Source organism: Hylobates moloch, unplaced genomic scaffold, assembly GCF_009828535.3.
Source record: "Hylobates moloch isolate HMO894 unplaced genomic scaffold, HMol_V3 SCAFFOLD_1, whole genome shotgun sequence".
Taxonomy (NCBI): domain Eukaryota; kingdom Metazoa; phylum Chordata; class Mammalia; order Primates; family Hylobatidae; genus Hylobates; species Hylobates moloch.
Genome location: NW_026652276.1, coordinates 199,364,687 through 199,390,803, shown reverse-complemented (window position 1 = coordinate 199,390,803; position 26,117 = coordinate 199,364,687). Strand labels below are relative to the sequence as shown.

The window sequence follows — 26,117 nt, the reverse complement described above, 5'->3', positions numbered from 1 at the left end:
TATATATATATATATATATATATAAACAAAATATCCCTACCTTCAGGATGTTTTTATCTGGATATTGGTATAAGACTAATGTATAAAAATTCAGGTATTAAAAAATTTAAATTAAAAACAATAACAAGCATATAATTATGTGCTTCATTTATTTGTAGGTACATTGTCCTACAGCAGTGATCTTTAAACTCGAGCATGCTTGACAGAACACGGATTATGAACCCCACCCCAGAGTATCTGGAAGTAAGTCTAAGGCAGAGCCCAACACTTTCCATTTTTAACAATTGCCCAGATGATGTTAATGTGCTAATCTAAGGACTACACTTTGAGAACCACTACCCTAGAAGAATTCAGAAGAGGAAAGTTATCATTGTTGACCAGAATAGCTGAGCATGTTTTGCAGAGTGATGAATACAGATTTAATTGTTATCAGCATATAATTTGTATTCAGGCAGTCAATGGTAAATTCAATAGTTGTTTTGTTACTGTTTTTTCCCCCTCCTGCTCCTTTTCCTTTACCTTCTTATTTTCTTCTCTTCTTCTTTGGGCTGAGAACAAATCGTCTCCAAAATCCTTCACTATAATCTTAATTTTTTCTTAAGAAATCATGTGTGTGTCTTAGTAATTTAAACTGGTACATTCCTATCTGGTGCTGAGCAATTTCTCAGTAACATTTTCCAGCTACATGTATAACTTGCCAAACATAGTTGTCTCTCCAGTAAACCAATCAGTCTGATTCCACTGACCACAGCAAACTTCATTATTGAAGCAAGGGAACAAATTGGGCTGCTATAATGAATGCCATACACAGATAAACTCTGCAGTGTCAGCAATGTTTGCTCAATATTTCTGAATGCAAAAGCAATTTAAATAGTGAAATGTCAGGATAAAGACATAATAGGATGTAGGGACATTAAGGCCAGATTTTTTTTACATTACTTAATGGAAAATTTTACCCACAGGAACTTTTCTTTAACTCCAATAAACTTACTTTTATTTTTAAGACACATGAATTGTGGGGTTTTTTTTTTATTTTTGGCTGGTTATTTTTCCAATCAGAAGGTATCATATTTTATATAAAAATGCAGTGTTATTGTGTTTCCTCTCTTCAAATTGTATCTTTGGTACTCTATCTGGAAAAGAGAGAGGGACAAGAAGATTTATTATTTTTAAAATAGCTAAAATCTGTTTTTAAAATGACATAATGTACTTTATGATGCATGTGCCAACATATTTATATTAAGCATTAAAATATAATCACAGCATTTTTACAGGAAGATGCTGATTATATATGTTTTCTATATTACTCACATAAGCATCTTTCTATGAGTGACAAATTGAAATCTTTAAACTCAGGTTTCCGCTGGTTACTGGTTTATTTTATTGAAAACTTGAATAGACTCCATTTTAACCTGCACATGTTGACCAAAGAGAAATTTAAAGCAATGATATTTTTTACTATAAATCCAAACAGACTTTATCCACATCATTTATATGGATGTAATATCTACCTATCTATCTCTTTTTATTCCGATTCAATATTATAGTAAGTTGTTTTAAATAAAATGTAATCTTTATGGTTAATGCCACCCACCTGTGACCTAATTAATATGTAAATATTGGGTAGGTACATACCATGAAGAATTAAATAGCTGATTAGTTTATTTTAGTTTTACTTTACTGTAAATTAAGACATTTTAACTTTTTGGTTGTTAAAGCGATGTGCAAAAGTAAATGCAGAAACTCAGAATCATTTAAAAAATAATTACAATCTAATATAAGTAAATGAAGGTTTTATTTGAAGAAACAATAAGTTAAGTTGCATATAACTTGGTTAAAATGCACCAGAGCATTCAGCCTTTAATATTTTAAACATGTCAATTAAAAACAAGTCTTTTTTAAAGTAGTAGAAGCTTATAGCAACTTGAGAATAAAAGTAAAAGCAAGCATTTCAAGTAAATAAAAATGACAACGTTACTGATGTCTAATGCAACCCATCACACCCCCTGCTAATATGAATCAGTCCTCAATCTAGTATTTTTAAACACTGTCAGAGATGTCATATCTAGTTTTTTGAATATTTATTTCACAATTTTGTTTTATTCTCATGACTTTTGCAGCCACATATATGCTAGATTTTCATTTTTCTAAATTATAATCAATTCTTAACACTGACACCAAAGTGAGTAGGTAGATTTTAATCAAGGACACCCTTACTCACGTCAGAATCTCAAATATCTATGGAACTGCTTTTGGTGTCATACAACTTCATGGTCAAAACAATTACTTTTTATTGAGCATTTGAGGGCCCATACTCATTCTCACTGCTGTTTTAATTAATGCTGGCTTCAAATCCTGTAAATTATATTAATATTTTTAAAAATAACATATGGAGCACCTGCACAATCTTGGATCTGAAAGCCTAAGTACCTGTTCCAGAAAGAATTCATTGTCTTATGTCTGTAGCTATTTTTTGATCAAGAAAGCCATTAAACTTGACTTCGTATCACCAAATAGGAAAAACAGCAGCACAATTAATAATGTGCTAATATTCATAAACTGAATTAATTAAATGATTTGTGTAAGGGGTCTCATCCATGTCTTTGTTTGTACTTTGCACGAAGTATTGGGTACATTGACATTATTTTTCAGATTAGGAAATGAAGCCCCATAACTTTAAATGAAATAACTAATACATATTTATGGAATATTTAAATATTGTTGAAATATATTGGAGAAAATCTTAGTGATCATTTAGTTCAATTGCCCATTGTTAGAGGACATGGATTCAAGTCTTGAACCAGAATAAGTTACCTAAATATCTCTAAGCCTTAATTGCCCATCTGTAAAATTGAATAGGTATGCCAAATTCATAGCAAACTGATAATGATATGTGAGAAGCCAAAGTGGCTGGTGATCTACCTATGATTTTTATTTGAATGCAAGTAGGTATCTAGGCATCCCAACAATTTACAGTAACCTTTTTGGAAAATATTTGTATATTATTCATTTTTACATAAGTAGTAAAAACACATGGTACACAATTCTAAAGGAAAATTTAAAAAGGAAAAGAGTAAAAAGTAAATGTCGACCATATTCCTTTTCTCCAAGATTAAACCATTTGTTTTAGAAACTTTTTTTTGTTTTATTATAACAAACCATTTGTTTTAGAAACATAATTTTTTATTAAAGAAATTGTTTCTCGGCGGAGCGCAGTGGCTCACGCCAGTAATCCCAGCACTTTGGGAGGCCGAGGCGAGCGGATTACTTGAGATCAGGAGTTCGAGACCAGCCTGGCCAATATGGGGAAACCCCCATTTCTACTAAAAATACAAAAATTAGCCAGATGTGGTGGCACGCACCTGTAATTCCGGCTACTACTGAGGCTGAGGCAGGAGACTCTCTTGAACCCAGGAGGCAGAGCTGGCAGCAAGTTGAGATCGCTCCACTGCACTCCAGCCTGAGATACAGTGTGAGACTAAGAAAGAAAGAAGAAATTATTTCTCAGCCACACACAACCTTCACTGCACACCCCATCAGAATCATCAGTGTTCTCCCTGCCCATGCATTCATTCACGAGAGAAGAAGGGTTTCTGATGTGATACCTTAAACCATCTGATCTAGACTGGCTGCCCTGGAGCACAGCAATTATTCTCCATCATTACCATTTGGATTCTCTCCCTTTCTCTCATGTGTTTGCCTCCCCTTTTTTCATTTTCTGGTTTGTACTCTTGTTTGAGTAAAACATATACTCCAGCAGTTTAGGGAGAAAGAGCATGTAGGAAGTAAATTTTTGACATTTAATAATCTCTGAAAGCATCTTCCTTTTTCACTTTCACTTGGCTGGCAAAAAAATTCCAGTTGGAAATCCATTTCCTCCAGACTTTAAAAAATTTTGCTTACAGTATCTTTAATAGAATCTTCTAGCTTTCAGTGTTGCCCATAGTTATATTCTCAAATCCTAAATTTGAAATATTCTAAATTTTCCACAATGTGCTTTAAAGAAAATATATTTTTAAAAGGCATCAACTGTTTCTCAACAGGCAGCTCACCATGAAATATATAAATAAATAAGGAAGCTCAGAACACCCCAGCCTCACCAGGCACTCAGAGCTTGTGCTTGTAACCTGTTCCAACACTCCTACACAGGAGCACAGAAGTGTTGGGGAAAAAGAATTAAAAACAAAATATGTTTCTAGCCCAGATAACTTCTCCACAAAGATAAAAGAGAGAGAGAAAAAAGAAGTTTATTATTGAATAATAAAGTCAGAATGTGATGTGCATCAGTGGCAATCCGCTCATAGATTTTATATAGTCACCCTTTCAGATAGGCAATCAGAGATGACCCAGTGCATACCTATTCTCAGGATAAACAATGACTGGTCATGAAGTAAGAGGACTTGACAGCACCATTTGTCACACATAGTTTATCCTAAATTCACTTGGTAATTGTGGTGACCATCTGTGTTAGCTAAATGATTTATTCAAAGGAAAAATAAGCTTCTCATGTCTTCACAACAGGAAGTAGTGTTGCCACTTGGAGCAGGACGTCTGCCCAAATTCAGCTCCAATGGAAATAGGGATGACTTTCTGATGATTACAGTTGGAAGAGAGGCAGAAAGGTGGCAAGAGGCTTATTTAGCTTTTAAAAATATTTGCATACATTTCAAAGAGACAGAGAACTTATAATTACAAGTTTTCTAAAATACATGCAGAAGGAGTGGGGGTGCCTTTTTACTTATTTTTAACAGGGAGAATTAAGTCTCTTGTTTTAATTTGAATTTGCCCTTACACAAGCAAAAGTTTCCAGACATCTGAGGAAAGCCTCATAAATGAAAGATAGAATGCCATGGAAGAAAAAAGAGGGAGAAGAAAACTTGGAAATAAAACTTTTCATATTCTTAGAAAATATGACACTTATTAAAAAAACAATCTTATTTATAGTCATTCAAACTATGAAAAAGAAGTCCTTGGAAATAAAAACTTAAAAACAAGTAAAATAAATAAAAATAGGAAGCAAAGTCAAGGAAATCTACTGGATGGTAGAGATTTGGGGAAAATGGTAGGGGGGAAAGGAAGAGAGAGGAAGAAAAAGAAAGACAAGGGAAATATAGAAATTAGAGAACCAAAAATTGAATTATAGAAGCTCCAAAATTAGAGAATAGAGAAAACAGGAGGAAAGCATCAATTAATTAGTGCTACTCAGCAAAATCCTTTTACTGCATGTGTGGAGGGTTACTGTTCCCTGGATTCTATAAGCATTTTATGTGTTTTTAATATCATACAAATTTGCAAATAACTGAATAGGTCACCTTTAGCAACTCATTTATATTTCTCTTGGTTTCAGGTTTTGTTTGTTTAATCATTAAAGTAAAAAAATGGTCTTAAAGATAATCTTGGACTCTTTCAAATCCAAAATTGAATTAATTCTAGTACAAAGCTTAGCTCAACATACTGCCTTTCCTCATGGTATAATAGCTGGTCACCACTGGCTCTTTAGTACTTCAAATATAGAGTTGCTGAGTCCAATTTCAAAGTATTATTTAACAAAAAATCAATACCATAGCTCAATCAGTAAGCTCAGTATTTGGAACAGAAGTATATGAATTCCAATATGTGGAGATAAAGGAAGATGAAAAGATAAGTGAACAGTAGTTTGGGACAGAAGGAAAAATAAAGAGAAATAATACTTTCACTTTGAGCCTTCTTTCCATGGTAGGTTAGAATGTAAGATATTAACTCATTTCTTGCTTCCAGCATTATAATCAAATTACAATGGTTAAAACTACACATAGTAGGCTGATCATATATTCAGTTTATCCTGGTGATCAGTTAATGCTTTTTAATTATTTTATTAGTCCCTTTCATCCTGATAAGTAAATTTTGAGAGTAAATTATCTGGTCACATTATTCTTCAAGAAGTTTTTTTAAAAGTAGGATATAAAAAAGTAATGATCAGTAGTAAAAATAGCAATCAGCAGTCCTGAGAACCATTGGCATTTAGAAGAGTGTCATCAATTTCTTAATCAATAGGGAATTTAGAGGGGCTAAATACTGTCTTTTACTGCCTTTGTTTGGAGATGTTCATTAAAACAGTGAGGGCAAAAAGACGTGAGAAAGGCAGAAGGGGGAAAAGATAAGAAGAATATGTCTGCTGGGCATATTGAGATGACACCAGCAGATGCTTCAGGTGACTCTGTGGCATCAGCGTAGTGGCCTAGCTGTCAATAGTTAGCAAACATCACTGAACATGCTTCACGTGGGAGCACTTACTACCAATTTCAAGACAGAAAGCATATCAAAATCACATAAAGTATCAAAACACAGTATGTGTTAACTACACTTTTAAAAATCTTTAAGTGAGGAAAGCTTTTCTAAGTTTGACCGATACTCTAGAAACAAAAATTATTTTTAATTGAAAGCTTAAAAGCAGTAATAAAAATTATTCTGAATGAAAAAATACATCAAGAAAAGAATAAGTCTGGGGAAAAATTAGCACCTATGGCAGAAAATAAGATAATTTTATTAATTAAACAAAAACATACACAATAAAGAAATAGACAATATTAGTAGACAATTTAGAAAACGTAAGATAGTTTGAGAAAACAATAACAACAGCAAATGACCATCAAGGATCTGAATGTCCCACTGCATAATTGAAGCAATGTAAAATAAAAGTCAGATATCTTTTTTTTTTCAGTTCTCCAGTTGAAAAATATATATGTGTGTATGTAGTGTTTATTAACATTTTGTTGTTGGAGGGTGCTATGGCTTGAATAGGTCTCCCAAAGATCTTGTGTTGAAAATTTAATCCCCAATGCAACAGTTTTGAGAGGTGAGACCTTTAAGAGGTGACTAGATTATGATGATTCTGCCCTTGTGAGTGGATTAATGTCATTATCAGGGGAGTGCATCAGTTATCTGAAGAATGGGTTTGTTATAAAAGCAAATTCAAACCCCTCTTACTCTCTTGTGAATACTCTTGTGCCCTTCTGCCTTTAGCAATGGGATGATACCACAAGAAGACCCTCAATAGGTGAGGCCCTAGGCCTTGGACTTTCCAGCCTCCAGAACCATGACCCAAATGTTTCTGTTGTTTATAAAATTACTCAGTCTGTGGTATCCTGTTATACCAACAGCAAAACAGACTAAGGCAGAGTCTATTGGAAACAAATGCTTTTATGTTTTTTTGATTGTAGTATACATTTTTGATGTTTTTCTAGAGGGCAATTTGACATTAGCTCTGTAAATTTTAACAGCATATATACTTCGCCCAGCACTTCTCCTGATACATATTCACCCAGACTTTCCGAAGAGTCTTCTCATTTGTTTTTCATCATTGCATTTAACGTATTGACAAAAAACTGCAAATATCAAAAATAAATATCAGCTTGATTTTTTTAGTGTAACCTACCATTAAAATTTAAATACAATTAATCGATAAAATAAATGGAGCAGACTGTTATGGACGACTCTTTAGAAATATTATTGGGAGGAATAAGCATGCTTGAGAATAGTAAATATGTAGCAAAATCCCACCTATTGGCTCTTACCCTGCTAAGTATGCATAACAAAATGCTAACATTTGCAATATTTGGGGTCATTTGGGAGGAGATAATAGAGGATAATTTTTATTGTTCATCACACAAATTATTTGTTTTTTTAAGCTTATAAAATTATTTTGTATTGCTTTTATTTTAAAATAAATAATGTAAAGCAGCATTTTAAGAACTTGAAAAAGTGGTTTCCAAATACAAGTTCTAGAAGACTTTAAATATGTTAGTACCATTTGTCATTTTAAAATATTGAGCTTTCCTAAAATAATTCTATAAATAAAAAGTCAAATATATAAGGAAGTTTTAGGAATTACAGCATATATTCTACTGAAATTATGCAAAAGGATATTATTTAGCAATCGTAAGTTAAGCCCTTAAGTCTACACAAGAGATGCTACTGAACGGACTGTTCATGTTTTCTGTGCCCATTGAATCTATTGATAAAGTAATGACCTTCTATGTGCTGATTCTCTTTTGTAGGCTGAAGGGCAGTGTGGACCAGTGTCCTCAGATTGTTTGGGCAAGTTGCTTCACCTCCCTGAACTTCAATTTCAACACCACTTAAATGACAATAACAATGCCTTCCTGCTAGTACTGAGGACTGAATGAATCAGAATTAAAAGGGTAAACGTGTAAAAGCATAGCTACTGAATAAATGTTGCTTGAATATAAGTTTTTAAATATTTGACAATAATGTGTTTCCACTGCATGGGAAGAAAGTGTGTGAACATCCAAACAGGAAGAGAAAGTCATCCATATTTAATACTCAATGCTCCCTCACTCCTTTACGCTCACTGCACAACATCCCTGAAAAGATGAAGACTTGGGGACGGTGGATGTTTATAAATAGCTGCTGATAAAGGTGTTTGCTTGCTACCCCGTGGCTCAAGGCTTTTACTTTATGAATAACGAAAGAACATAATCAAATCTATCCAGCCCCGAACTAATGTAATACTAACAGTCTTTCTGAATGCCATGGTTTTGGAGCACATTTCATGGTAAAGCAGCTAAATAGCTACTACAGCGTGAGGTGAGCCTACACTGGCCACCACCTGCAATCAGTGTTGTCTCAGAGTCAATCCAGATCATGGTTTTCCCCCGAGGCCTTCAGACTAAGGTGCAGGCACAGCTTTTCTCCCTTCACTTTTACATTTTTCTTCTTTCCCTTTTGCTTTTGTTAAGAGCTACCTGTATAAAGTACTTTATTACTCATCTTCTAAGAGCAAAGGGAAAACTCGATGAACCTATTTGAACCTTGGTAATGCAACATTAATTAAGCTGAGACTTCACCAAACAAGACATATACAATAATTAATGTATTCAGTCCCAGCACATATAGAATATAGTAAAATGGACAGGCTTCAAAAGAATGTTATCTCTATGTAAGAGAATAATTTTCTTACCACAGTGCTTTCTGTGAAATCACAGATTGTTTTTAACCACAATAAAAAAAAAAAATAGGCCATGCTGTTATAGCCAGGATTAAATTTTAATTGATCCATAAAATAATATGAATTGCTAACATTTTTAGGTGTTTACCATGTGTCAAGCTTTGTTACAAACACTTGATGTTTATTGTCTTTCAAAATCTTCATAACATTATGACATAAGTCCTATTATGTCCCCATTTTACTCATGGTCATTTGATTTTGTTATTGTTGTTGTTGTTTAACTTATTTCCATAGATTATTGGGGAACAGATGGTGTTTGTTTAGATAGGTAAGTTCTTTAGTGGTGATTTGTGAGATTTTGGTGCACCCATCACCTTAGCAGTATACACTGCACCCTGTTTGTAGTCTTGTATCCCTCAGCCCCTTTCCACCCTTTCCTTCTGAGTCCCCAAATTCCACTGTGCTATTCTTATGCGTTTGCATCCCCTAGCTTAGTTCCCACTTATAAGAACATCAGATGTTTGGTTTTCCATTCCTGAGTTACTTCACTTAGAATAATAGTCTCCAATCTCATTCAGGTCATTGCAAATGCCATTAATTTATTCCTTTTTATGGCTGAGTAGTATTCCATTGTGTGTGTGTGTCTGTGTGTGTGTGTATGTGTGTACCACAGTTTCTTTATCCACTTGTTGATTGATGGGCATTTGGTTTGGTTCCACATTTTTGCAAATGTGAATTGTGCTGCTATAAACATGTGTGTGCAAGTATTTTTTTTTTTTTTTTTGTATAATGACTTCTTTTCCTCTGGGTAGATATCCAGTAGTGTAATTGCTGGATCAATGGTAGATCTACTTTTAGTTCTTTGAGGAATCTCCACACTGTTTTTCATAGTGGTTATACTTGTTTAGATTCCCAATAGCAGTGTAGAAGTGTTCCCTTTCACTGCATCCACACCAACATCTATTATTATTTCATCTATTTATTTTTTGATTACAGCCATTCTTGGTCATTTGAAAGAAGAGGAAAAACTGGAATGAGAAAGAGCAGAGAGGAAAATTTTTTGAAGTACATTTTGAGCAAAATTTGCGACTCTCTTTTTTTGAGAGACTATAAAAATAACTTGCAGGAGATTTGCAATTGTTTCTGGAAGACAAATATTCATGTTTCCAATTTGACATAGAGCAAAGATGGGACCATGGAGCATACAATGTGTATGTATATATGCATATTTGTGTGTATCTATTTAAGTCTGTATGGAGGAGATTGCATATGTTCTTTATATGTGAGGATCACATGAGAATCCTCAAATTTAAATCTGATCACTAAACAGTACTTATTCTTCCATAAGCTTAAACAAGTAATGCTCATTTATTGTATGTAAATAGATTTTTGCCTAAATTAATATTTTTCTTGTCACTTTGGTGTTTTTTGCTTTTTATTTTTGTTTTATCTGAAGGATAAACAGTGATTCTAAGCAGATAAGAATTGCTGCCATATCAATGATATATTACTCTTCTGTTAATTAATTTTCAAAGAATATAGACTTTTAACTAAATATAAAATAATTTGCAGAATAGAAAAAAGATGTTAAGTAAATAAAAAGAATATGAAAACTTTGGATATTTCTGGCTTAACATCAATCATACCTTTATGCATATATATTAATCAAAATTACAAAAAATTTATCTAAAGATTAAGTATGAAGAGAAAACTTACACAGGTAGAATTGAAATGATTTCTTTCTTATAATGGTTTTCCTATAGAATGTTAAGGTACATTTCTTTTATATGTAATTTATTAATTTTTATTACTCCAAAGTCAAGAGTGATAAATCATTAAAATCCAGTCTATGATTTTATTGACCAACAGCTTAACAGAAATAGAACCTCAAATTTTAAAATCTTAGTGTCATTTACTCAAGTATTATCTCAATAAAATGCATGTTCATATCTTTTAAAAATGTCTTCAGGAAAAATATAAGCAAGAATTTTTATCCTATACCCTGAAGAACTGAACAATTTCTAAGGCTAGAATTCTTAGCTGATTGATACTGTATAGTTTGTTGATGCTTCACAAAGCTCAAGATCTTTTTATAAATCAATCGCTTGAGATGAGATGTTTTCTGATTGTAATATACAATGTGTGTTGTCTCCTCCTAAACAAATTTATCACAAAGGTATAAGTAAAAGTGTCTCAAATATCAACTTAATGTCTGATGCACATGTTCTACATGTGTTAAGCATGGTATGAAATAAAAATCTGATCTTTTGTTTCTAACTGATACACACTAGATTTGCCTTTTATGTTTCTCCCTACTAAATTTTAAAAGCTTACTTATAAAATCATTATAAGCATTCAAAATGCTATTTTCAGAATGGTTGTTATCTGTGGGTGAAAGAGAAGTTTGACATGTATTTACTTATGATTTGCCCTGAGAGATAGACTTAGAGGAAAATGATAGGAATATTGGCTGTCAGTTTGAGGATAAGCATTAATCTTCATAAGCAGCACAGGGCTGATTTCATATATTTCTACAAAGAGACAATTTTTGGAATTAATCTAATATATTCTAATTTTTGGAAATGATATTTTCTAACTTACAAACAACTAAATTATAAAGTTACTAGACTGTGAAGGACACTTGACATCCAGCTAGCTCTGTTACATGAGCTGTGGCCACTTCTTTGCTTGAAGCCCACTGCGAAAACCTATCTATTATGAAACATCTACAAGGAAAATAAGACAGTGTTTTGTTTTCATGGAGGCATTGAATTCAGTGTACACTTGAATGTGTCTTGATTTTCATCTCACCCCACTTCATCCCAAAATATTAGTTATAAATTTATTTCTGAGAGTATAAAGGAGTGCTGTTTTCTCCAAGCAAAAGATGAAAAAGCTGCTCTCCCTGTACCTGTCTCCATGCCAATCCTGGTGAATTATCAGGACTTTGTGTTTCAGAAATCTAGACAGTTCTTATACATGGGGGTAATCGATAGCATATTGCCTGTTTCTATGAGAAAAAATAAACTTGGTAAGTGGAGTATACTACCCCACCGTTAAGATCCTGGGTAATTGTATGTCTGATTTTTCAAGATAGAAAATACAAATGTGTTGTATAATGGTACTGAAGATGGTCTCAGCCATACACTTGAAAAGCAGAGAAATATCTGAGAACTGATAGAAAGTCAGAGTTTCTACAACATTCATGGAGACCGGAGTCTGAGAGGAACTCCTTGGAGAAGCAGAACATCATATGAAATGTCGATGTTGATGCCTATGAGAACTAGACAATGGGCACCTTAGCTATGGGTGACTGAGGGAAAATGTCATGCTAAACTTGACATGGAGAAAATGGAGCCAACAGCAGAGACAGCTATCATGTGATAATTAATAGCACCTCCCAAAGAGGTTGTCAGAGTATCCAAAGAAATAATCTATGTAACGGTCTTGACATATAATAAATCTTCAATATTTATTAGTTATTTTTATTATCATTCTAAATATTATCATACATTTCTACTTAAGTATAAGAGTGTTGAGTTCTAAGACTTGCCCAGTCTTAGAACAATTTTTTTCCATGATGACTGAGGACCCATATGGAGCTTAATTCACCCTCACATTGACTTATTAAACACACACACACACACACACACACGCACACACACACACACACACACACACTTCATTGACAAGAGAAGCTAACTTCCTTGAAGGGATATAAATTGAGGCATAGAACAGAAAAAAAAGAGAAAAATAAGAGAAATTGTCTGTCTCCCTCATGTCCAAAATTTTTAATTGTTACTTAATATGTTGGTATCCACTTTCGTAAGGAAATTCAGCACAAAATTTAGGAGCTCTTGAAGAATTTATGAAAAACATAGGGATTTTTTAAAGTACAATGTAATTTTATTATAACATTTTAGCCTAAAAGGTGGATATAGATAGACTATGTACAAATCTTGAAAGGGAAGTTTAATTATATAAAGTGTGCTTAGGATGTGAGGCAGAGCTCAGCATATCTCTTGGCAATAGAGATGCATCATTAGACAATTCTGTTGTTGTGTGACTATCACAGTGTGTGTGTACTTATATAAACCTAGATAGTATAGCCTACTACCCACCTAGGATCTATGGTATAGCCTATTGCTCCTAGTCTAGAAACCTGTACAGATATTACTGTAGTTGAATACTATAGGCAGTTGTAACACAGTAATGGTATTTGTGTATTCAAACACGTCTAAACATAGGAAAGGTACAGTAAACATACGGTAGTTTAATCTTATGAGACCACTGTCATATATATGACCTGTTGCTGACTGAAATGTTATTACAACATGCCCATGGTCTAGTTTTTATAGCCATCTATATGGACGTTTTATATGATGTTCTGCTTCTCCAAGGAGTTCCTCTCAAACAGGCTCAGATCTCCATGAATGTTGTAGAAACTCTGACCTTCTGCAGATCCCAGATATTTCAATGCTTTTCCAGTGTCTGGCTGCAACTTTCTTCAGTATTAAAAGCTATTACAACATAGTAGAATTTTGGTCAACAGCAGATCACATATATGACAGTGGTCCCATAAGATTATAATACCATGTGTTTACTGTATCTTTCCTATGTTTAGATAAGTTTAAATACACAAATACCATTACCGTGTTACAACTGCCTATAGTATTCAGTACAGTAACATCTGTACAGGTTTGTAGCCTAGGAGCAATAGGCTATACCTTAGATACTAGGCATGTAATAGGCTATACTATCTAAATTTATATAAGTACATACATACACTCTGTGATATGGTTTGGCTGTGTCCCCACCCAAATCTCATCTAGAATTGTAGCTCCCATAATCCCCATATGCTTTTGTGGGAGGTAAGTGAATCATGGGGGCAGGTTTTCCTATGCTGTTCTTGTGATAGTGAACACGTCTCATGAGATCTGGTGGTTATATAAAGGGCAGTTCCCCTGCACATGCTCTCTTGCCTGCCACCATGTAAGATGTGCCTTTGCTCCTATTTGGCCTTATGCCATGATTCTGAGGCCTTCTCAGCCATGTGGAACTGTGAGTCCATTAAACCTCTTTTTCTTTATAAATTACCCAGTCTTGGGTATTTCTTCACAGCAGTATGAAAATAGACTAATACAGTAAATTGGCACCAGTAGAGTGGGGCACTGCTATTAAGATGCCCAAAAATGTGGAAGATACCCAAAAATGGGTAACAGACTGAGGTTGGAACAGTTTGGAGGACACAGAAGGAGATAAGAAAATGTAGGAAAGTTTGGAACTTCTTAGGGACTTGGAGGGCTCATAAGACAGGAAGATGTGGGAAAGTTTGGAACTTCTTAGGGACTTGGAGGGCTCAGAAGACAGGAAGATGTGGGAAAGTTTGGAACTTCCTAGAGACCTGTTGAATGGTTTTGACCAAAAAGTCCAGGCTGAGGTGATCTCAGATGGAGATGAGGAACTTATTGGGAACTGGAGCAAAGATGATTCTTGCTATGCTTTACCAAAGAGACTGGCAGCATTTTTACCCTGCCCTAGAGATCAATGAAGCTTTGAATTTGAGAGAGATGATTTAGGATATCTGGTGGAAGAAATTTCTAAGCAACAAAGCATTCAACGGGTGACTTGGGTGCTCTTAGAAACACTCTGTTTTGCCAGGCACCTGTGGTTCATGCCTGTAATCCCAGCACTTTGGGAGGCCAAGGTGGGTGGATCATGAGGTCAAGAGATTGAGACCATCCTGGCCAACATTGTGAACCCCCGTGTCTACCAAAAATACAAAAATTAGCTAGGCATGCTGGCATACACCTGTAGTCCCAGCTACTTGGGAGGCAGAGGCAGGAGAATCACTTGAACCCAGGAGGCAGAAGTTGCAGTGAGCTGAGATCACGCCACCGCACTCCAGCCTGGGTGACAGTGCAAGACTATGTCTCAAAAAGAAAAAAATCAGTTTTATGTATTCACAAAGATATGGTTTGGAATTAGAACTTATATTTAAAAGGAAAGTAATAAATTTTGGAAAGTTTGCAGCCTGATGATTCAACAGAAAAGAAAAAACAATTTTCTGAGGAGAAATTGAAGCCAGCTGCAGAAATGTCCATAAGTAACGAGCAGCCAAATGTTAATTGCCAAGACAACGGGGAAAATATCTCCAGGGTATGTCAGAGACCTCATGGCAGCCCTCCATCACTAGCTGGGAGGCCTATGAGAAAAAAATGGTTTCATGGGCCAGCCATAAGGCCTTTCTGCTTTGTGTAGTCTCAGACTTGGTGCCCTGCATTGGTGCAAAGGAGCCAACATAGAGCTCAGGGCATTGCTTCAGAGAGTGCAAACCCCAAGTCTTGGCAGCTTACACAGAGTGTTGGGCCTGAGAGTGCACAAAAGTCAAGAATTGAAGTTTGGGAACCTCCCCCTAGATTTCAGAGGAGGCATGGAAACTCCTGGATGTCCAGGCAGAGGTGTGCTGCAGGAGTGTAGCCCTCATGGAGAACCTCTGCTGGGGCAGTATGGAAAGGAAATGTGGGGCAGGAGCCCCCAGACAGAGTCCCCACTGTGGAACTGCCAAGTGGAGCTGTGAGAAGAAGGCCACCATTCTCCAGACCCAAGAATGCTAAATCCACCAACGGCTTGGACTGTGTCCCTGGAAAAGCCACAGACACTTAAGTCCAGCCCATGAAAGCAGCCAGGAGGTGGGCTGTACCCTGCAAAGCCACAGGGGAGGGGCTGCCCAAGGCCATGGAATATACATATATATCATATACATATCATATATATCATATATTCTGACATAGATTTAATTGGAGCAAATGAAGGATAAGATATAGATAAAAGAGCAAAAAATACATGAAAAAGAAAAAATGTATGGCTCAAAATGTCCAAAATAGTGAAATATATCAAATCAAGGGTACAAGAAGCCCAAAGACCCTAAGTAAGAGGAATGTTAAATACATACACATTCACAAACAGACATATTTTTAAATTGCTAACCCCCCTCCCCCCCTAAGAAAACCCCAAATTTTAAAGGCAGCCAGAGGAGAAAAAGGACATTGGTATGAATTCATGGAATGAATGTTTTTGTCCTCTCTAAAATTCATGTGTTGAAAACCTAATTCCCAGTGCAACAGTGTTGGAAGGTGGGGCCTAATGGAAGGTGTTTAAATCATGTAGTTTCCACCACTATAAATAGATAAAAGCCTTTAATAAAAAGGGCTTACAGGAGTGGATTTGTTGTCTTCTGCTCTCCTGCCATATGAAGACACCGAGTTCATCTCGTTTTCCCCTTCTTTCTTCTGTCATGTGAAGATGCAACAAGAAGGGCCTCACCAGATGCCAGTTGCTGGCACATTGATCCTGGACTTCCCAGCCTCCACAACTATGAGAAAATAAATCTCCATTCTTTATAAATTATTGAGTCTGTGGCATTCTGTTATAGCAGCACAAAACAAACTAAGACAGACACATTACATACAGAAAAACAAAGATAAAAAATATAGCTGGGCATGGTGGCTCACACTTGTAATCCAAGCATTTGGAGAGGCTGAGGCAGGAGGATCACGTAAGCCCCGGAGTTTGAGACCAGCTTGAGCAAACTGTCTGTAGAGACACTGTCCCTATCAAAAGTGAAAAAATTTTAAATAAATTATGCAGGTGTGATGGTGTATGCCTTTGGTCCCAGCTACTCAGAGGCCTGAGGTGGAAGAATCCCTTGAGCCTAGGAAGTTAAGGCTGCAGTGAGCCATGACCATGCCACTGCACTCCAACCTGGGTGACAGAGCAAGACTGAAAGAAAAGAAAGAAGGGAAGGAAAAAGAAAGAAAGAAAGAAAGGAAGGAAGGAAGGAAGGAAGGAAGGAAGGAAGGAAGAAAAAATGGGAGAGAGAATTATAGTAGACCTATATTGCATATATAATGCATTCTTCAGGAAATATGCATTCAGAAGCCAATGAATTGACTTGTTTAAAGTACTGAATGAAAAAAGAAAAACCCTGTCAACTCAGAATTCTCTAACAAGTAGAAATAGCTTTACAAAATGAAATTAACACAAACACTTTTTCTGACAAAAGCTGAGAAAATTCATTGCCAGTAGGTATACATACAAGAAATGTTAAAGGGAGATCTTCAGGCAGAAGAAATATGAATGTAGACAGAAACTTGAATCTACACAAAGAAATTGTGAGCTCTGGAAATAGTAAAAATGAAACACAACTAATAATCAATTTTTGAAGTTTTAAATTGTTTGTTTCCTCTTGTATGCCTTGTTCTTTTACTATATTTATGGGAAGTGTTATCTCTTAATACCTAACGTTTTTAGTTTATGTTTTATTTTCCTTATAACCATGATTTTATTTTGTTTTTAAAACAAAACCATTAGCATCTTGATTTTATTATGTAAACTTTATCATGGGAAAGAAAAACCTTCCTGTAAGTGGATCTAAATGATTAAATATTTCTATATGAATTCTAATGATTGTAGTTGATAATTACTCAATCTTGGGGTAAAGCCTATCAAACAGTAAAGGAGTAATGATTTTACATGTAAAAATTATGTTTATATAAGAATAATGGCAAAAATGAAGCACAAGGTGAAATGTTTTAATTTTTGGTATTGTTGACGTTAAAAGACTTTACACTCAGCAGCATGAAGCAGTTTTAACAGATGGGTGAAAAATATCTGCCAACAGTGTTATAACCTTGCCATTATCTGAAATGCAGCCAATAAAAATGCACTTCGTTTGTATGGCTGAAAGTCTGTCAGTTTATTCCTGTTCTTGAACAAAAGCTCTGTAAATGACATTTTGGCATTTGTATTTTACATCAAATATGGCGATAGAGAAATAAACCTTTGATGAACTACTTCCATATGTATCTCATTAAAAATTCATAAAAGATTTTATTTGCCAAATAAAAAGCAAAATGCTATTTTCCAAAATCAAATCAAAAATGATAGCAATAAAATGAATTTTCTCCAATTACAATTATTATGTTCACACTAAATACATAGCAAATTATCTATCCTCCCATATCCTCCCACAAAGTTTAACAAAATATTCGAGAAGCATCAGAAATTAGGACCTAAGGAGATTATTACTGCATCATGCACCTGAAACTATAGCCAAACATAACCTATAAACATTTCCCTCATTGTATGACATCTGTAAATAAATAAAAAAAAATTAAAGAAACAAAAATGGAATATAAATAGTAGTATTCCAGTGTCTCAATTTAAGGAGTGGGAGATGTCTGAAGTATCAGTTAACTTATTCAATCCAGTTCCTAATACTAAAAAGAAGAATACATCATAAGCATATTTGTTATACCTTGTTCTTCTTTCCCTGTCACTTGTTACAAGGAAAGCTTGACTTGACTCAGTTGCTTTATCCAAAAGGCCCAGGTTCTATCACCAGGGCTGTGTGAAGTAATCTCTCAGCAAATGGCTTTGCTGCTTCAGGGCCATCCCCCCAAGCACAGGACACATGAAAATATGAGGCACTCTTGTCCTATTAGTTTAGCTTCTGTAGGGCTCTCATTTACCCTCCCCCTCTGAGTCTTGCTGTCTCCTCAGAGTCCTATCAATCGGCTCATCCAGCTCATCCAGCCCACCCTTTGGTAACCCACTATGAGTTCAGGCTTTTAGCGAGAGCCTGGAGAGATAGTGTCATCTAATACTTTGTCTGGGGCCAGCAAATACTAAGCAACTAGAAAAAGTTTGAATTGGGGCAAAGGTAACATACTGAAAACAAAAACAATTTATTATCACAATATTACACTCTGCTATGTGTGACTATCAAATACATAATGGATAATCAGGTCAGCCAAAAAAAAATTTGGGCTGGGCCTTCAAAAGTACATAATATCTGCATAAGACTAGTAATAGAAGGTGTTATTCCATGCATCAGGAATCTAAAAGAAACAAAAGGAAATGAAAACAAGGGCAGTGAGAATAATGACTCCAGCGTAGTTTTTACTCTATTAGAAGCAAAGCAGAGCTAAGAGTGGAAGTGTCTGAAGGCAGATATGGAAGGGTTAAATCATTCATTTCCTTGTAAGTAAACTAGAGAAGATTTTACTTGATACAAGAAGAAGAAGAAAATATATGACTCCCCCCACAACAGAGGAAAATTAAAATGTTTTAGGAAGATTTGAAAAATAAAAATACCGGCCTGGCGCGGTGGCTCACGCCTATAATCCCAGCACTTTGGGAGGCCGAGGTGTGCGGATTACGAGGTCAGGAGATCGAGACCATCCTGGCTAACACCCCGTCTCTACTAAAAATACAAAAAAAAATTAGCCGGGCATAGTGGCAGGCGCCTATAGTCCTAGCTACTCGGGAGGCTGAGGCAGGAGAATGGCGTGAACCCGGGAGGCGGAGCTTGCAGTGAGCCGAGATCGCGCCACTGCACTCCAGCCTGGGCAACAGAGAGAGATTGTCTCAAAAAAAAATAGAAAAGAAAAAAAAAGAAAAAGAAAAATATCATGTAGAATGAATGTGTGAAGTAGAGATAAGACATAAGGAGGCTTCTTATGCATTTTTGTTTAACCTTTACTCTGTGTGAGAATACTCTTCTTAAAGTATTACACCCTCTTCTCATATTGTCTCAGAAAGGGAGTTCATATTGTAACCCATTGCCATGGTCATATATTTTTATGAAGCTTTCCATATACAATTTCCTACATTGTGAAATAAATTACCTGTTTTACAAATAGTAATTTCTCTTTCAGAACTCAAATTAATAATGTTCTAAAACTTTGTGAACCATACAACTAATTTAAGTGAAAGATATATTCATTCTTTCTTGTATATAAAATATATATCTCATTTTTTATACTGAAATTCAAATTCCCTTTACCAGTTATTTTCCTAGATCCAAACTCATCATCTGTTCTGCGATACTAGGGCTAGGACTTGGCAAACCATACTCTTGCTTTGCCAACTAGCTCCCTATTAGATTCTGACAACAAGGAATATTTAAAAAGAGACCAAAAGGCTGGAAGAATCAAAAAGATACATAACCCTTGCTATTTCATTTCAAATCCTTTTTGCTTCCTGTTCTTGTTGCTTCAGGAAAGCTTCTTCGCCCTGGAAATAGTTCCAGTTGCAACATTTGATACTGGTTTGCAGTTTTTCTAATACTCCTAAAATAAGGCTCATGACATTCCCTCAGAGATCCCAGCTAAACCCAGCCAGTATCTCTTCCTCAGATATGTGAATTTCATAGATGGAGAGACTCATTCATGCTTCTAAGTTTTAATAATTTCAAACTCTTCCTTTTGTCACTAAGCCCTAAGGTTGTTGAATACTTCTTGCTGTTATTACCTACATGTTACTTTGGTGGTTGCTTTAGCCTTTTTTATTTTTTCAGCCTGTATTTAACAATTCTTTATGTTAAATTCTTTCTGTTAAAATAACGGATGTGGTGTATATCTCCTTACTAGACCTCCCTGGCTGAAACAGACATTGGTACCAGGAGCGAGGACTCAAAAATAGAACCCTTCAAAGATGGAGGTTTGAAATTGGCTTGGTTATGTCTCTAGTAGAGAACACAGTACGGAGCTCCTTACAAGTGGCAAATGGATGCAGCTAACCCACAACATGTAGTGCCATCATGATTAATTACATTACTGCCTCTGTTTTATGTTGATGAAGCAAGTACCTTGGGGCACCAAGTGACTGCTTCTCTCAACTGTTAACTGTAGTCAGGATGAGTCCAAGGAGTGCACTGGGTTATTTACAGAAACAAAACAACAAGTTCAGCCCTGTCACAGCTCAAATTAGAGTCAGATAACTGTAGAAATTCTATAACAGTCCTAAAATAAACCCTTATTCTTTATAGCTACAGGCCTGGTCTTAATTAAAATCAGACATAAATTTTAATTGAGTGGGTTGCAAAAGTAGAACAGAAGTTGAATTTGCAGCCTCATCAATTCTCTTACGTAAACGTTAGGATATTGCTTGGGAAAGAATGGGATCTTCATAATTGAAAAGATTTCATTGGATTGGATACAAATTAAGCTGACAATCTTCAACCCCAAGTCACCCTGAACCTCCCTTGCCAGTGGAAGTAGTCTCCTCTTTTGTTTCTGAGACCAGTCTTCCCCTACGGGAAGATCCTATACTGTAACCTCACCTTGGGGCTCACAAATGGATGCTTATTCTCAAGGTCTTCTTGTTGTTATTCTGTCCACAATGAGAATCATATCCCAGCATGATCCAGAAGGACAAATACCAAGTCTGACTAGGGTAGAAATAGATTATATATCAAAATAATTGCAAAAGTTTTGTACATTTATGTTGGCAGAAATCTGGAATGTAATTTAGGGTTACATCTATGTGTAATTGGAACTAAGCCCAAAACTTAATTCTATAATTTATAATAAATTCTACAAATACTATATATCATTTGTAGTATATACCAATAAATGGTACCAGTGACTTGTGTAGTGCTGAGTTCTTTCATATATTATCTCATTTAATTTGCCCCTACCCTTAGTAAGACTGTAACTATTATTCCCATTTTACAGATAAGGCTAAAGGGATTCAACTAATTAAATTTAGACTGTTAAAAAAAAAGTGCAGAATATCAATATCCTTTGGCAGGTGTTATTTATATTTTAAAAATATAGTATTCTTCTTGATTTAAGAAAATGCTTTATTTTCTTGTATGAGAAATCATGTTAATAATCTTGCCTTAGTTCAGAGTCCTTCATTCTTATATTCAAGATGTACAATTTATAGACTTTTTAGCAAAGGTAAGACAGAAATCAATATTTTTAGCATTTTCTTTTTTAAAGAAAATGTTCCCTGTCTTCTTTTATAATTTTATTTGTTAACTTTTATGTTTTTACCTTAATTTTATGTTTTTACCTTATCCCATCTCATCTTACAATGAATTATCCCCAAAATGTCATGTTGTATTGACTAGGTGTCACTACCTGAACACTTTGATGTTTGTTGAGTTCATCCCTGGTCATTTCTAATGCACTGTTGGGTATTAGGTAGAATTGAGCAGGCTCTACAATGGAGAGGCATGTGTGTACACCACCAGGCCACAAGGCAGAAGTATTGTCTCTATTTCCTCCCTTCCTCTAAAAATATTCAGTATTTCATAGACGAGAAAACAGTACATGCACCTGATTGAGCCTGCACATTGGAGTCTGGCCGACTTGAAGCTGAGTGAATCGAGGCCCATCATTGGAACACTCTGGGCTTCATTTTCCTCATCTGTGGAAAAAGAACAATAATGTTTGCTCCTGGAATTACTGTGAGGACTTTATGGGATTAAAGCAAAGCCTTTAGTTAACATGGTGCTGCCTGATACGTGCACCCAGTGTTATTAATAGGTGTGATGGTTAATATTGAGTGTCAACTTGATTGGATTGAGGGATGCAAAATATTGTTCCTGGGTGTGTCTATGAGGGTGTTGCCAAAGGAGATTAACATTTGAGTCAGTGGACTAGGAGAGGCAGACCCACCTTCAATCTGGGTGGGCACCATCTAATCAGCTGCCAGTGTGGCTAGAATAAAGCAGGCAGAAGAATGTGGAAGGACTCGAGTTTCTGAGTCTTCAGGCTTTTACCTGTCTCCCATGCTGGATGCTTCCTGCCCTCAAACATCAGACTCCAGGTTCTTCAGCTTTTGGATTCTTGGACTTACACCAGTGGTTTGCCAGGAGCTTTCAGGCCTTCAGCCACAAACTGAAGGCTGCACTGTTGGCTTCCCTACTTTTGAGTATTTTGCACTTGGACTGGCTTTCTTGCTCCTCAGCTTGCAGATGGCCTATTGTGGGACTTCACCTTGTGATTGTGTGAGTCAGCACTCCTTAGTAAACTCCCCTTCACATACACATCTATCCTATTACTTCTGCACCTTTAGAAAACCCTGACTAATACAATAGGCTATGCCTTGGAATTAAAATGAGTACTCCGTCTACTATATAGTAACAAAATGACTTTGTGTGTTTGTGAGCTGTGTGTGTTTGTATAAGAGAGACAGAAAAACAGAATCTGAGAGAAGAAAAGGACAACACAAGGGGAAGGGAAGAAAATTTGTGTTTATGGAAAGATGTTTTAGGAAAAGAGGATTAACATGAGTTTTCTGTTAAAGTAAAATATTTAACTTTAGTTACAGAATGCCATAATAACATCAAGTCTCTGATGACACAGGAAAAATAAAGCACAAATTTAAGGCAATTATTACCTAATTATGTTTCAAATTTTTTGCTATGAGTAAGCAAGGAATTTGTAATCTGAAATAGAAAATTAATGTATTAAATTGTTACTATCAAGCTTATTCTGCCTAAATAATCAGAGCTAAATAAAACATTTGAATCTTAAAAAATGCAAGATTAATTACATTTAATTTACTGAAAAAATAATCTGTAATTAAGTGTTTACAGAAAATATTTCTGTTCTGGCATGCTTAAGGAAACGTGTAGTAAACACAAATGGCCAAGGTTGCATAACAGACATTATATGAATTCATTTTTTACTGGAAATATTCAATGTTTATTTTAAACCATAAAATGTAAATCATCTCTCTACACATTTGCAGATGCTTCAATTGCATCTTGAGTAGGAAACTCAATATGCTGGTGGGCCTGCTGATGGAGGTTAGGGGTAGTCCTGGCAAAGTTGCCTTGGCCTCTTTCCTGGAGGCACTTTTGGAAGGAGATGACTTTTGCCTCCCACGTTTGCTGTGCAATCCACCATCGAGCATCGGTACAGCAGGTGGGCGCTGCCGCGTACCTGCAATCAGTGCTACCTCCACTTCTTCATGAACTTAGTTACCTGTCCTACTTTCCTTGTAACTCCTTCTCATAAATATTTATTGATGCCCTGATATGTGCAAGAGAGAACTAAGGTGAGCATAGATACAAATTCTTATCCTGAGAGGTTTACTCACCTTTTACATCCCAGTCTTGTTTCTGACATTTTCCTGGTCAAGTTACTTCATGTCTGGCACAGATTGGATTCCTTTGTACATATTACTCTCACTTCTATATTATATTTTTATGCTATATGCTCTCTTTTATGGCATATGGGAGGCAAAAATCATCTCCTTCCAAAAGTGCCACCAGGAAAGAGGTCAAGGCAACTGTACTAACCGCCATCAGGTTGTTCTGTTTTATCAGCTGTCCCAAATCTCCATGCTTAATTACACTTTCAGAACTTACTTCTTCATAACTTATATACAGCTTATTATGGAATAGGTGTTTCTTAGTCATTCCAATCAAACTGAGGAACTTTTGTTTGTTTGTTTTAACACACATCTGACCTGTTGACGCTAAGAGTGTATGATTCTATAGGTCCATATGATGTCCTGGTTTTATGTTTTCTGTCCAGGTTTGTTAATATGTCTGACTCTGACTACTTAATCGCTGAGTCCAAAGTTACCTCTGTGTTATGAGAATACAATTGTCTCTCAGTATCCATGAGAGATTCATTCCAGAACCCCTACAGATACCAACATTTCTGGATGCTCAAGTCCCTTTTATAAAATGGTGTCGTACTTGCATACGACCTATACACATCCTCCTGAATACTTCAGATCATAACTAGGTTACTTATAACTGCTAATGCAATGCCCAACATTGCTTCATCACATGAATTCAATGTCATACTCAGCACACAGAAAATTCAAGTTCTGTTTTTTGGAATTTTGTAACAATTTTTTTCCAAAATATTTTTGATCAGCAATTGGCAGAATCCATAGATGTGGCACTCTCAGATATAAAGGGTGGACTGTATGTCCTTTTCTTGAATTTTGAGAGTCAAATTTCCTGATGTGATTTAGGGAATAATTTAGCATATCTTGGTTTTGGCACTGAAAGGTAGGAGATGGGGTGGAGAGGAGGACACGATGTGCAAACAATAGCAAAATAAAGTTGTAATATTCAGCTAGGGAATGTAATTGATGTAGCCTGACCAGGCATATTCAATATATATATAACACTTCACAGGTCAGCAATTGGTGGATATGCTCTGTCTATGCTCTAAAGATAGAATCAGGCCGGGCGCGGTGGCTCACGCTTGTAATCCCAGCACTTTGGGAGGCCGAGGCGGGCGGATCACGAGGTCAGGAGATCGAGACCACAGTGAAACCCCGTCTCTACTAAAAATACAAAAAATTAGCCGGGCGTGGTGGCGGGCGCCTGTAGTCCCAGCTACTCGGAGAGGCTGAGGCAGGAGAATGGCGTGAACCCGGGATGCGGAGCTTGCAGTGAGCCGAGATCGCGCCACTGCACTCCAGCCTGGGCGACAGAGCGAGACTCTGTCTCAAAAAAAAAAAAAAAAAAAAAAAAAGATAGAATCACAGAGCTCTGTAGCTACTTCCTTAAGGGCTGCCTCAGCTACAGCATTGGCAGAAGTTACGTCCTTCCCAGGGCAGCTTACATGGAGTGACTAAATGAAGCAGGGATATAAAGGCCTGGCCATCGCAACCAAACCAGGACTCTGGGATAAGAAATCTCACTTTTGAGCTTCCCACTAAGTTGATTGAGGTTTGCTGAGCCTGCACAGCTCTTGAACTTCTTTCTCTGCACAATCCTGCTTCCTCCTCTTCCCTTCACAGGTTTTGGTTTATAATAAACATCTTTCAACACATGCCTTCAAAGAATCTAACTTGTGACGAATGAAGTAAACAGGAGTGTATATGCAGACCAAAAAAAAAAAAAAAAAAGAACATGTGAAATCTTCATCTTGTAATGTTAAACTTCCAGTTCTGTTTAGACATCAGTGTTGTTAGGACACAGTTTGTTAGAATATAGATTATGAAGATCTTGGTCTCGTGAAGTAACTGTGCTTACAAGAGCTGGAACCAATAAACAATTATAATACAATAAACCATAAACATCTGGCCTATTAAAACTTTATAAATTAAATTTCTGTTGCAAAAAAATGGATAAACTATAGATTCGATTGATTCCCCTTTTTCTGCTTAAATCTGATGAAAGCCAGCATTTGTTTTTTTCTCATGTAAGATGAGAAACTTTGTTTAAAGTGAAGTAGTCACAACATCTACACCTACCTGTCTTTCAAAATCTCCTTTCTTCTCTTTCAGGTGAGGCACTGCTCCTCCTAGCCAAGAATCATGCATCAGAACACTTCTTTCTTCTACATCCTCTGGGACTTCATTCTATCAATTTACTCTTCTATTTTTTTGTCTTCTGCCT

The 26,117-nt window shown here is 35.9% G+C and overlaps 1 long non-coding RNA gene across 1 annotated transcript; it reads left to right on the top strand.

Annotated features, from left to right (window-relative positions):
- Positions 1–155: 155 nt before the first annotated feature.
- LOC131382907 (uncharacterized) lies at positions 156–26,117 on the top strand. The gene is made up of 3 exons (XR_009212550.1): positions 156–243; positions 8,037–8,180; positions 26,006–26,117. It is a non-coding gene; the product is annotated as an uncharacterized LOC131382907 (long non-coding RNA).